This window comes from Octopus sinensis, linkage group LG1 (assembly GCF_006345805.1).
Source record: "Octopus sinensis linkage group LG1, ASM634580v1, whole genome shotgun sequence".
Classification (NCBI taxonomy): Eukaryota; Metazoa; Mollusca; class Cephalopoda; order Octopoda; family Octopodidae; genus Octopus; species Octopus sinensis.
Genome location: NC_042997.1, coordinates 14,766,127 through 14,777,093, shown reverse-complemented (window position 1 = coordinate 14,777,093; position 10,967 = coordinate 14,766,127). Strand labels below are relative to the sequence as shown.

General features: G+C 34.4%; 1 protein-coding gene across 8 annotated transcripts in view; it reads left to right on the top strand.

Moving 5' to 3' along the window:
* Positions 1–10,967, top strand: part of LOC115214562 (solute carrier family 66 member 2-like) — a 221,412-nt gene that overhangs the window by 70,133 nt on the left and 140,312 nt on the right. The window contains exon 1 of one of the 8 annotated variants that reach the window (XM_036509815.1): positions 2,770–2,790. The exons of the other annotated variants lie outside the window; for them this stretch is intronic. The gene's annotated coding sequence lies outside the window, so the exon portion shown is untranslated. Of the gene's footprint in view, positions 1–2,769; positions 2,791–10,967 lie in introns of those variants that run through there. 8 annotated transcript variants of the gene reach the window in all.

Sequence of the window (10,967 nt, the reverse complement as noted above, 5' to 3'; positions counted from 1 at the left end):
TTCCTTAATGAATTTCATATGATTTCCACTTGGAAAAGTGGATGTTAAAACAATTATTATTATTATTGAGTGTGAGAGCAGTGCATACCATGAAAGTGACCTGTCTGATAAGGGTATCGTCGTCGTCGCTATCATTATCGTTATTATTATTATTATTATTATTATTATCATCATCATCATCATCATCATCATCATCATCATCATCATCATCACCACCACCACCACCACCACCACCACCACACACACACACAGACCATGTTCTTGGTCCTATAAACATTGTCTCCTGACAATGTTATAATAGATATTTTGCTAAAGGGCAATATCTAGCAGTATAAATAAATCTTACCAGTATTGAAATGGTAATATCTAATTATCTATCTTGTATTTTATTAGTTAGTATAGTGTTGGAAATGTGGACTGCACTATATATTCTACAGTTCACAGTTATGTACTGTGATTTTGCTATTAAAATTCTACCTAAATTGACTTAGTACAGAGTCTGTTGTTACTTAGCACCAACTCACCCTGATATTGGAGACTTTCAATAAAATCATCGTAGCAGTGACTGGCCATCATATCTTTTATTTCCAGACATCTTTATATATAAAAGAGAGGTTGTGTGCTGTCAGTCTCCTACGAATTAAATTCCTAACTACTCCCACATTTTGCGGTGCAGTTTTACCAAAACTGGGTATCTTATAGTCGTGATTCATATCGAGCCCTTCTGGGTATTAGCGCATGTCTACGATGAGTCTACGATTTAAAAAAAATTTACCATCAATTTTTCCCACTTTTAATGCATTTTTGGCATATATAAGGGAAGTAACTCTCTAAAAATTTATTATTAAATCTCAGAACGTAAAAAGCTACAGTAACACCCCCCCCTTTGTGGTTAGCCATATTGAGATGGCTATTATACTTTACATTTCTAAAAATGCTTATATAGTTATTTCCCTTACAAACCCGAGCAACGCCGGGCGATACTGCTAGTTATATCTAAGATTGTATTAATTAATACTGTCTTCCTATCTTTTTCTAATGGAAGATTTGGCTGCTATTTTTCACAAGTCAAATGACAGCTTAGAGTAGTGGTCTGCCACCTTTTTTCAGTTGTAGTACATGTATATTCTTTTCAAAATTCGGTGGTACACCTGAACTCAAAATATAACTAAAAGTATAGGGGAAAAAAATTATCATCATCTTTTGGAACACAAGTGTGTCACGGTATACTGGTTGCAGAGCACTGGCCTAGAGACTCCTTTGTTGTTATAACATACTTAATATTCTTTTTTTTTGTGACATGACAGATTTTGCTGCTATTTCTAGCTGATCTGATCAAGTAACCACAGAGAGGTTACCTCTTTAAAATCTAGTCTTTAGATGGAATTTAAGTCTGAAACTTGCCCACATCAATCCACTATGTTTATCAACTAATCAGTTTTATACCCATATTGCCCTAATCACTTTGGTCATTCTCTCATTTCGATATTTATCTAATTGCTCCTCCAAAGATGAAAACTAAGTTATACCACATTCATTTCCAAAATAATTGGATATATTGTTAGATATTTTTAGCAACCAGTATTGTTTTCTATAAAGTGATATTTACAAACACTAATATCTTTATATAATTTAATAATAAAAAATAATATACCATAACGTGGGTGTTGAAACAGGCTGTGCTCATCACCATCATCATCATCATGATCATCATCATCACATTGTCATCACCACCTCTGCTGTTACCACCACCACCACCACCACCACCACCATCATCATTGTCATCATTTTACATATATTTTTCTATGCTTGAATGGGTTGGACAGGTCTTATTCAGCATAGTGTCTCACCACTTGTTGGAATCCATTGTCATCTCCTTCCTGAACCTCAACTTTCATCACCTTTTCCCTGTGTCTTCACTGCCGCTGCCTCATCTGCAGGTTCTTTCCACCTGGATCACTTGGCATTCCTCAACTCAGCTGACACCCTCCATACACATTACGAGTCTTTGGCACCTCAGTCTTCTCTCTTGCACACATTTGATTCCTTGCATGGTTCTCATATATCATTCATCTATGCCTCATTTTCTTAACAACCACCAGACTACAGAGTATAATACTCTTGTCAAAGACCTTCTCCAGATCAACAAATACAAAGTATAGTGGCTTGCTCTTTGTTGAGACTTTCTTCTGCAGGGTGCACTAGTAGCACTCTGTCCTGACACAAATCTGGTTTGCATCTCACAAGATATTTTTCTTCCTTATTTGTTGTGCTATAATTAACCCTTTTTTATTTCATAACTTGGTCCATTAATTTGATGCCTCTGTTGTTACTTCCTTCTAGAGCATTTCCTTTGCCTTTGTAGCAGTTGATGATAATACAGCTATGCCAGCAATAGTACATAGATATGTCACATTGTATCTGGTTCGCTTTGTGAATGCCTAGCACATGTTCCGTTTGGTTGGATGCTTTTCACATCTCAATAACTATCCATGGTGGTCCACTTTCTTTCCGTGCCTTCATTTTTTATCACTCATTTTTACTGTATAGCTATGAATTTCAATAGGCAGTCCATTTTGTTGGTCTCCTTGGAATACTCTCTCTCTCACATATGCATTCTTTTCATTCAGCAACTTGTTACAGTAACGTTTCCATACTTCCTTCCTCTTCGTGTCAATGAGGTTGGTGTACTTTTATGATGATGAACCAACTTTTCATTAATGATGTCCTGATTTACACTAGCATACTCCTTAGCAATGCAGAACACTTCACACCTTTGTTACTGACAGTGTAAGTATTAGCAAACCTCCTGCATTCCACTTCTCTTTTTATTAACCCCTTAATGGATCAATTATTTTGACAAGGCGTTTCATTTCAGAGCATATTTTTTTATTTCCTTTTTTAATTATATACACTGTGTTAATTACAAAAAAAGTTTTTTTATCTTGTTTCCTTTATTTTTTATTATAGAAATTAAAATGTACTTTTACTCATTTGGATTTAAACGAGTCAACTTGGACATTGAAAAAATACATATAACTTAACTATCTTCGATTTTTTATGTATTGCTTTTAAATCAAAGGAAAACTTTAAGAAAATGATATAGATAGTTTATTTAGAATGATAATTTTTAAAACAAGGAGTTACATATAAAGTAATCTTGCAGACATCGCATATGTATCTGCTTTTTCTTCGAATCGGACAAGCAATTGATTTCATGCCATGCACTTGCATCTGTCTGATTATCTTCTTTGTCATCTTTTGAAAAATTGTCAGAGTCTGAACTACACGTGTCTAATTCATCCCCAGAGCTTTCCAGATCATGAAATGAAAAATATGCCTTTCGTGATAGCTGAATATATCTAAATCTTCATCCATTTTGAGAAAAAAATGCACAAATAATTCTCTTATTTGTATAAATAATAGAGAATCAAAACGAGACAGTTTTAAAATGACACCAACCTCCTCCTGAATGGAGAAATATTGCTTTGCTTGGAAACAAGTAAAGAGTAGTGACAGGAAAAGTATCTGTTCATAAAAAATTTGCCTTAATGAATTCAGGTGTACCACAGGGAAAAGGTGATGAAAGTTGAGGTTCAGGAAGGAGATGACAATGGATTCCAACAAATGGTGAGACACTATGCTGAATAAGACCTGTCCAACCCACTCAAGCATAGAAAAATATATGTATGCACTGAAGTAAAAGTTCAAAACTCAGAAGCATAAATTCTTTGAAATGGCACCAGAATATTTGCTGCCAGGCTTACGACAATGTGAGTATATTCGTGATTGCTCAAAAATGAAATGACACAAAGCAAATAAACTCATTTGAGTGCTAAAATTAGAAGTTAATTTTGACCAAGTATATTCGTCTGGTTCTAAAAAGATACATTTGCGATGCATGAGTAGACTCGGGATAATCCTTTAAGGGGTTAAGTATACCTGATAGCTACTGTCATTTTAGCTTCCTGGTATTTTTCTTTGTGCTACTCCGTTCTCCAGTTTGCATAAGTGACTCTGATATCATAAGGCATTGTAAATATAACCAGGCCTGTGAACTTGAATGTTACCTTGCAAAATAAATCGTACATGCTTAAGTGAAAGTATTCTATGTTTAAAATTGCATGGAAAATATGAAATATGAGCTGATAAGCATGTCAGTAGCCTATCTGTTTTTTCAAAATTTTATTTATGTCATGGACTTGTGAAGAAAAGTGTCATTGGTTATAAATGCTAATAAATATTTCCTTGTTTGAACATATGCTTATATCATGTGTATGGATATGCATTCTCTTTCCTGCTATTAATGGCTTCAGCTAGTGCGCTATAGCTATGCCGGGATGATACTATAGAGGAAAAAATAACAGTACCACCTCGATGAGATATAAGTCGTGTATTTATTATTTATGTAACAAATTTGTTACAAATTAAGATATAGATATTTTTCAAGTTGAGAAATTCTTTCTAACATATAGACATATATATATATTCTATTTTAGAGTCTAATCTAGAGTCAGTCTTTCTGCTATTTAGTTTTTTATCTGAATCATTTTGACTTGGTGTACTTTATTTTTACCTTGTATGTGGAGAAGTTTATTTTCTTATCCACACTCCTTGTCTCTCTGCCCTACTCATTTCTATCCACCTCATACCGAAAGTTCAACCTGACACCTATCCCAACTATTTTTATTGCTTCCCAGCTCTACCCAATATTCTCACTTTCTCTTCTATAATGTGAATAGTCATGTAGCTCCTCTACAGCAAAAATCTTTTCTACTCTGGCCCTTCTCTCATGTGTTGACCCATCATCTCTTAGCATAATGCTTGCCTCTTTGGGTTCATAGTCATGTAATCTCACTAGTGCTGGTGGCACAAAAAAGCTCCTTGTATACACTGTAAAGTGATTGGTGTTAGGAAAAGGCCTCCAGCCATAGAAACCACATCAAACATTCCCTGGAGCATGATGCAGTTCTTAGGCCAATTGGATCCTGTCAAAGTGTCCAGTCCATGCCAGCGTGGAACATGGATATTAAATAATGATGATGATAGCTAAGTGACGAGGAAGGGCAGTGCCCATGATCTTATTCAGAGAAGTTATCCTTAGACTTCCTTAGACCAAAGACCTGGCTCAGATGTTTGCAAAAGAATGAATTCCACTGAAAGAAGAGCTGTTGCATGTTCTTCTTAAGAATCCCTCTTTAAAGTTACTTTGGCACATTTTAAAAACCCAATTATTTGTTACTTATGCGTAGTTAATATTTTAATGTTTCCAGACTTTATGAGTGTGTAACATTGTTAAAAGCCTTCTGGTAATCAATCCATGACATATACCAACCCCTCTTTCTCTCCCTCATCTTCAGTTATGGCTATGTTGATCAGTAACTGATCTTTACACTTCGTTACATTCAAATGAGTGTTTGCAGTATCTCTTCCATTCTTCATTGTTTTTTTTTTTTATAGGTGTGCATTTAGTTTTTGTATAAGTACTACTGTTTAGATTTCCCATACCAGAGATATGAAGGTTTGCAGTTTTTTGTTGGGAGGAAAAGGTTTATTGTTCTGTTAGTCTTGGAAATTAATTGTTTTGTTTTGTGTTTCACCAAGTCATTTAAATGTGGTTTCTTGCTTTTTCATAAGTCCTTAAATATTTTGTGTATCAGGTCATCCCATAAGTTCTGTCTGATTTTACCTTTTTTTAAAATTGAATGAAATTTAACAGTATTTTAGAATGTCTAATGGAATTAAAAATTATTTTTATACATTTGTGTACATTTAAACTAATTAAATATTATTTTACAGAATAATAGAATTGAAATTTCTTTGATTAAAACCCTTTCTAACATGGAAGTATCCAAAGAGCATTTAAGGCACATAATGCTTTATAAATGCAAAAAGAGAAACTCTGCAGCCGAAGCAACTTGAAACATACACTCCATTTATGGGAAAGTATGTTTGAATGAAAGAACTTTCAGAAGATGGTTTGCAAAATTCAGAAGTGGAGATTTCAGTCTTGAAGATGAAGATCGAACAGGACATCCAGTTGAGTTTGATGATAAGCTCCTTGAGGCATTACTTGCAGAAAATCCTGCATTATCAGTTGAAGAATAGGCAATAAAGCTTAGTTCAAACCTTACAACTATTCATCGTCATCTTCAACAACTTGGAAAAGTTCCTAAACTTGGAAAATGGGTGCCTCATGAATTGTCCAAAAGCAACCACAAATCCTGAGCTGACATCTGCTCTTCTCTCCATTCTTATGAACTCATTTCATCCTTTTTGTATAGACTTGTGACTGGTGACGGAAAATGGATCTTCTTTCGAAATGTTAAATGTTGTAAACAGTGGCTTGGTAAAAGGAAAAAAAAAACTCAGCCATAACCAAGAAGGGAACTTCATGGGAAAAAGGTTCTTGTCTTTATCTGGTTGGATTGCAAAGGAGTAATTCACTTTGAATTGTTACCACCTAATGCAACAATCAATGCTCAAGTCTGCTGTCAGCAATTAGAGCGTTTGAACCAAGCTTTGAAGAAAAAAAAAGGCCCGCTTTAGTGAATCGGAAAGGAATGATGTTTCATCAGGACAGTGCATGACCCCACTCTGCAAAGATCACATTACAGAAGATCGAAGAGCTTGTTTTGGAAAAAAATCCTCATCCACCTTATTCTCCCAACCTTGCTCCTTCAGACTACCATTTGTTTCATAGTTTACAGAATCATTTGAGGGGACACAACTTTCACAAACCAGGAGAAGGTTGAAACTGATATTTCAGAGTTCTTCGCTTTGAAACCAAAAGAGTTTTACATTGATGGGATTTAAAAACTTGTAAATAGATGGAAGTCATAGATAATCAGGGAAAGTACATTGATGATTAAATTTCAATTAAATATAACATTTGATCACTTGTTTTCTTTATTTAAAACTAGCAGTATCGCCTGGCGTTGCTCGGGTTTGTAAGGGAAATAACTATATAAGCCTTTTTAGAGAGTTATAGCCAAAAAATAGCAAAAAATGCATTAAAAATGGAAAAAAAATTATGGTAAATTTTTTTTTAAATCGTTGACTCATCGTAGACATTTTTAGAGATTTACTTCCCTTATATAATAGCGAAAAAAATGCATTAAAATGGAAAAAAACAATGGTAAATTTTTTTTTAAATCGTAGACTCATCGTAGACATGTGCTAATACCCAGAAGGGCTCGATATGAATCACGACTATAAGATACCCGGTTTTGGTTAAACTGCACCGCAAAATGTGGGAGTAGTTAGGAATCTAAATCGTAGGAGACAGACACACAACTTCTCTTTTATATATAAAGATTTGGACAGAACTTATGGGATGACCTGATATATGCATTAGCAATCATAGTAAGAAGATTGGAACTTTATAATTTCTGGGTACACTGTTTGTGGTCTTTAATTTCATTTCAAACAAAATACCTTGATGCATTTAATTATGTTGCTATACATTCTGAGCTCAGATCCTGCCTAGATTGATTTTATCGTCCTTTCTTTTGGACTCACCTGAATAAATACCAACCAAATACACTGATAGATTCAATTGTCTACACTACACTTGACAAATTTTATGGTCTTTCTACTTAAGTCTGAAATCGTCATCATCATCATCAAACATCAACCATCGTTGTTAATATTATACCCTTTATAAATAACATAGTAAATATCATGCTAGTGTGACTTTTTATTTGAAAATACTCAATCTGTTATTAGAAAGATTGAGATAGCACTTAAAAAGATTTACAAGTAGGCTCTGAAGATGATACATACAGACAATTGCTGAGAAAATAGCAACAGTAATAAAAACATCTAGTATTTCTTGAGAATTTGTAATCAGATGAAGAATGAAGCATCATGTTATAAATCATCAGGATTCTTTCCATTTTTATTATAGTGGTGCTTGAGAGAAATAGTCAGAATAAACAAAGAAAAATGATGTATGTAAAACAGTGATTTAGTGTAAAAAAATGCAAACCAACTAAATTATTATAAATATCCTAAACTGTATACAAAAGATTATCCAGCCCACTGACCAAGCACTGGTTCATAGGTTGGTCGTCTTTCTTTCCACATTTATGACCTTGTACCTATGTTTAAAACCTAAATGAACATAATTTTTGGGAATCGTCTTGTATACAGGGTGGTGAATTGGTAAAGTCATTAGAGCCCCAGATGTATATATTCCAACTTGCCATGCTCTGAGTTCAAAACCCACACAAGTCGACTTTACCTTTTATCCTTTCAGGATTGATAAAAAAAGTACCAATCCAAGGTGGTAGACTGGCAGAATTGTAAGGATATCAGAGCAGGTGCCTTATAGTATTTGTCTCAGCTCTTTGTGTTCTAGATTTAACCAATTGTCCAATTTAACACCACTTTTTGGCACCTTGGGTGCTTCAGGGTCCACTCTGTCACAAGTATTTGGGCCAGGTTTCCAGTTTCAGGGTACCATCCTCCCTCCTTCCTACTAGTCTTGGAGGTCCTGTAATGGATCATGGGTGCTGCTTTACCTCCTGATTAAATGGTAAAAAAAAGATTAATATAAAATGTTCAAATTGTTGCTGTCACAAAAATGTTGATAAAATATAATTGCATCATACACTTTTAATTGTGAGCAATATATAGCTGATACTTGTTTGATCCAAGGTGATCTCTCTGCTGTTGCTCAACCTGGTGAAATCACAGCCAAATCTCCGTCAAAACATATCCTAGTATCTTAAGCACATTTTATAATGTTGTTCGAACATACAAAAAAATTATTTTGGCCATGCTGAAATGCCTTTGATTAGGACTAGTTTAGTACTGACTAGTAACAACAAATGGTAATTATTTTAGTTTGTTTCTGTATTTGGTTTGCAAGATTCTTGATGTGAATTCATGTGTTGAAACAAATCTTGTTGGGAGGGTCATTATGCCAATAAAAATTTAAATAAACATATGCACTGGTTCAATACCACTTCTTTATTTTACCAACTGACTAGCCAGTGGTTTGTTTAATGAGCTGACTGAACAATTGGTTGTTAGTTTTCTCTGTCAGTCCTTTTGTTGCTATTATTTTATTTATCTTGAAAGAATAAAGTTTCTCAAAGTAGGATTTGAACTCAAAATGTAAAGAGACACAACTAAATATTGCATGGCAATTGGTTCAATACTCTGTCTATTCAGTTAATAAATCCCCCATAAATTATTTTTAGACACAGCATGTCTGTGAATCGGCATTTGTTGTTTAACCCCAAGTGAACTTGATTGAGCTTGTTCATGAATTCATTGAATAATTTTCTAGATATGGCCTGAGTTGTTTGTAGTTCAGTCCAAAAGTTCCCTTGACTTTCTACTTTTACTAAAACACTGGTTGCCATACATCATCTTCCTGTACTTTATTTTCATATATTCTTATTAAATTATGTAAATTAAGTTAATTATTATTATCACTAATTCAATCACCAATTATTCTATTTTATTTTTTCCTGTTAATGACCTTATAGCATGATGAAGTAGAAATGTAAAGTAATTTTAATTACTCTTGTGAATATGATGTTGTAATTTCTGATATTTCCATGCCAAAAATCAGCAGCTTAATAACAATAAGTAATAATGAACAAATAGCAATTGGCATTCAGAGTAATCATTGTCTCAAAAGAATACCAAGAAACAATTGACTGGGCAAGCCACCCTCTATCTATAACAAACATCTGTGGATAAACCAACAAGAGAACCTCTATGTGGTTGCCTGATCTGCTAGAAACAGCAGTTACATTCTTTCAAATCTTACCTGAGCATAGTAGAAAAGAACATGCTCGATGATGTGTGGCCCTGGGTTTCCTGCTCACAGGAAAGGAAAAAAATAGGATAGGTATAGTCGGATTACCTTTACTTATAGGTCTGCTCAATTAGGGTTGACTTGGCTAAACAACAAACAACAATTGCCACCTGTGGAGTTTAGTTCAACCTTGATTTTAATTACCATCTCTTGATGTATGAACCTTACATCTTATTCCTCTCTGAAATACAGATTTCTCTTCTTCAATCACTAAGCCACATCTGCTGTCCAGACTAAACTCAATGTTCTGTTTTTACTGAAAGTCAGTGTCTGCACTTATGTAGAATTCACTTAACCTACCACTCACCTAAAAGTTAACTGTTGTCTCTACTCTTCTTTGAATTCCTCCAAATAACAGCAGTTTTCCCTGATTTAATCAGATCTTCTTCAAATCACTTTCTCTAAAGTCAGTATCCTTCTCTTGTCTCTTGCATTAATTTCACTTGTAATTTCTTACATCAAGTAATATTTTCACCTATTCATTTTATATGATATTTTAAATCATGTGAAGGTCAACTTTTGAGGTAAATAAAGTACTTGCCATGTATTAGGATTGGTTAGTGTGCACGTGTGTGTCTGTCTGTCTGTCCCTCTCTCTCTCTCACACACACACATACACATACACTGAAAATTGGTCACATTGCAGAATATATGACTTGATAGGGCCATGATCCCATTGTAAAAAATAAAGCACCCCCAAAACCTATATGTAGCCAACAAAACTTGTAAAATGTAAGCTGAAATGTCTACCATTATTTATCTACCATTATATACTACCTTTCTCTTTGCTCTCATTGGTTTGTCTGTCCATTGCCTCTTCAAAGCAATACATCTCATATCTTCCTACTGTAGTAGGTCTCTCTAAATTTTCTGGTGCTTACACCTAACTGGTCATAGCCCTGCCAGTTCACTGCTGGCTACCATTCTGCTTCATCTCTGACCCACCAATTACACTTCCTCTCTATCCTCATATTACCAAACTTCACAACAAAACATTCAACTTCTAGCTGCTCTGTAGTTGTACAAGTATCTACAATTCCCTGTAAGACAACCATAAGAAAAGCAAAGAATGCCTTTATGCATTGCATAGTCTACCTCTAAAATTTCTAGGTCTCCAAGATTCCAGCAAGGC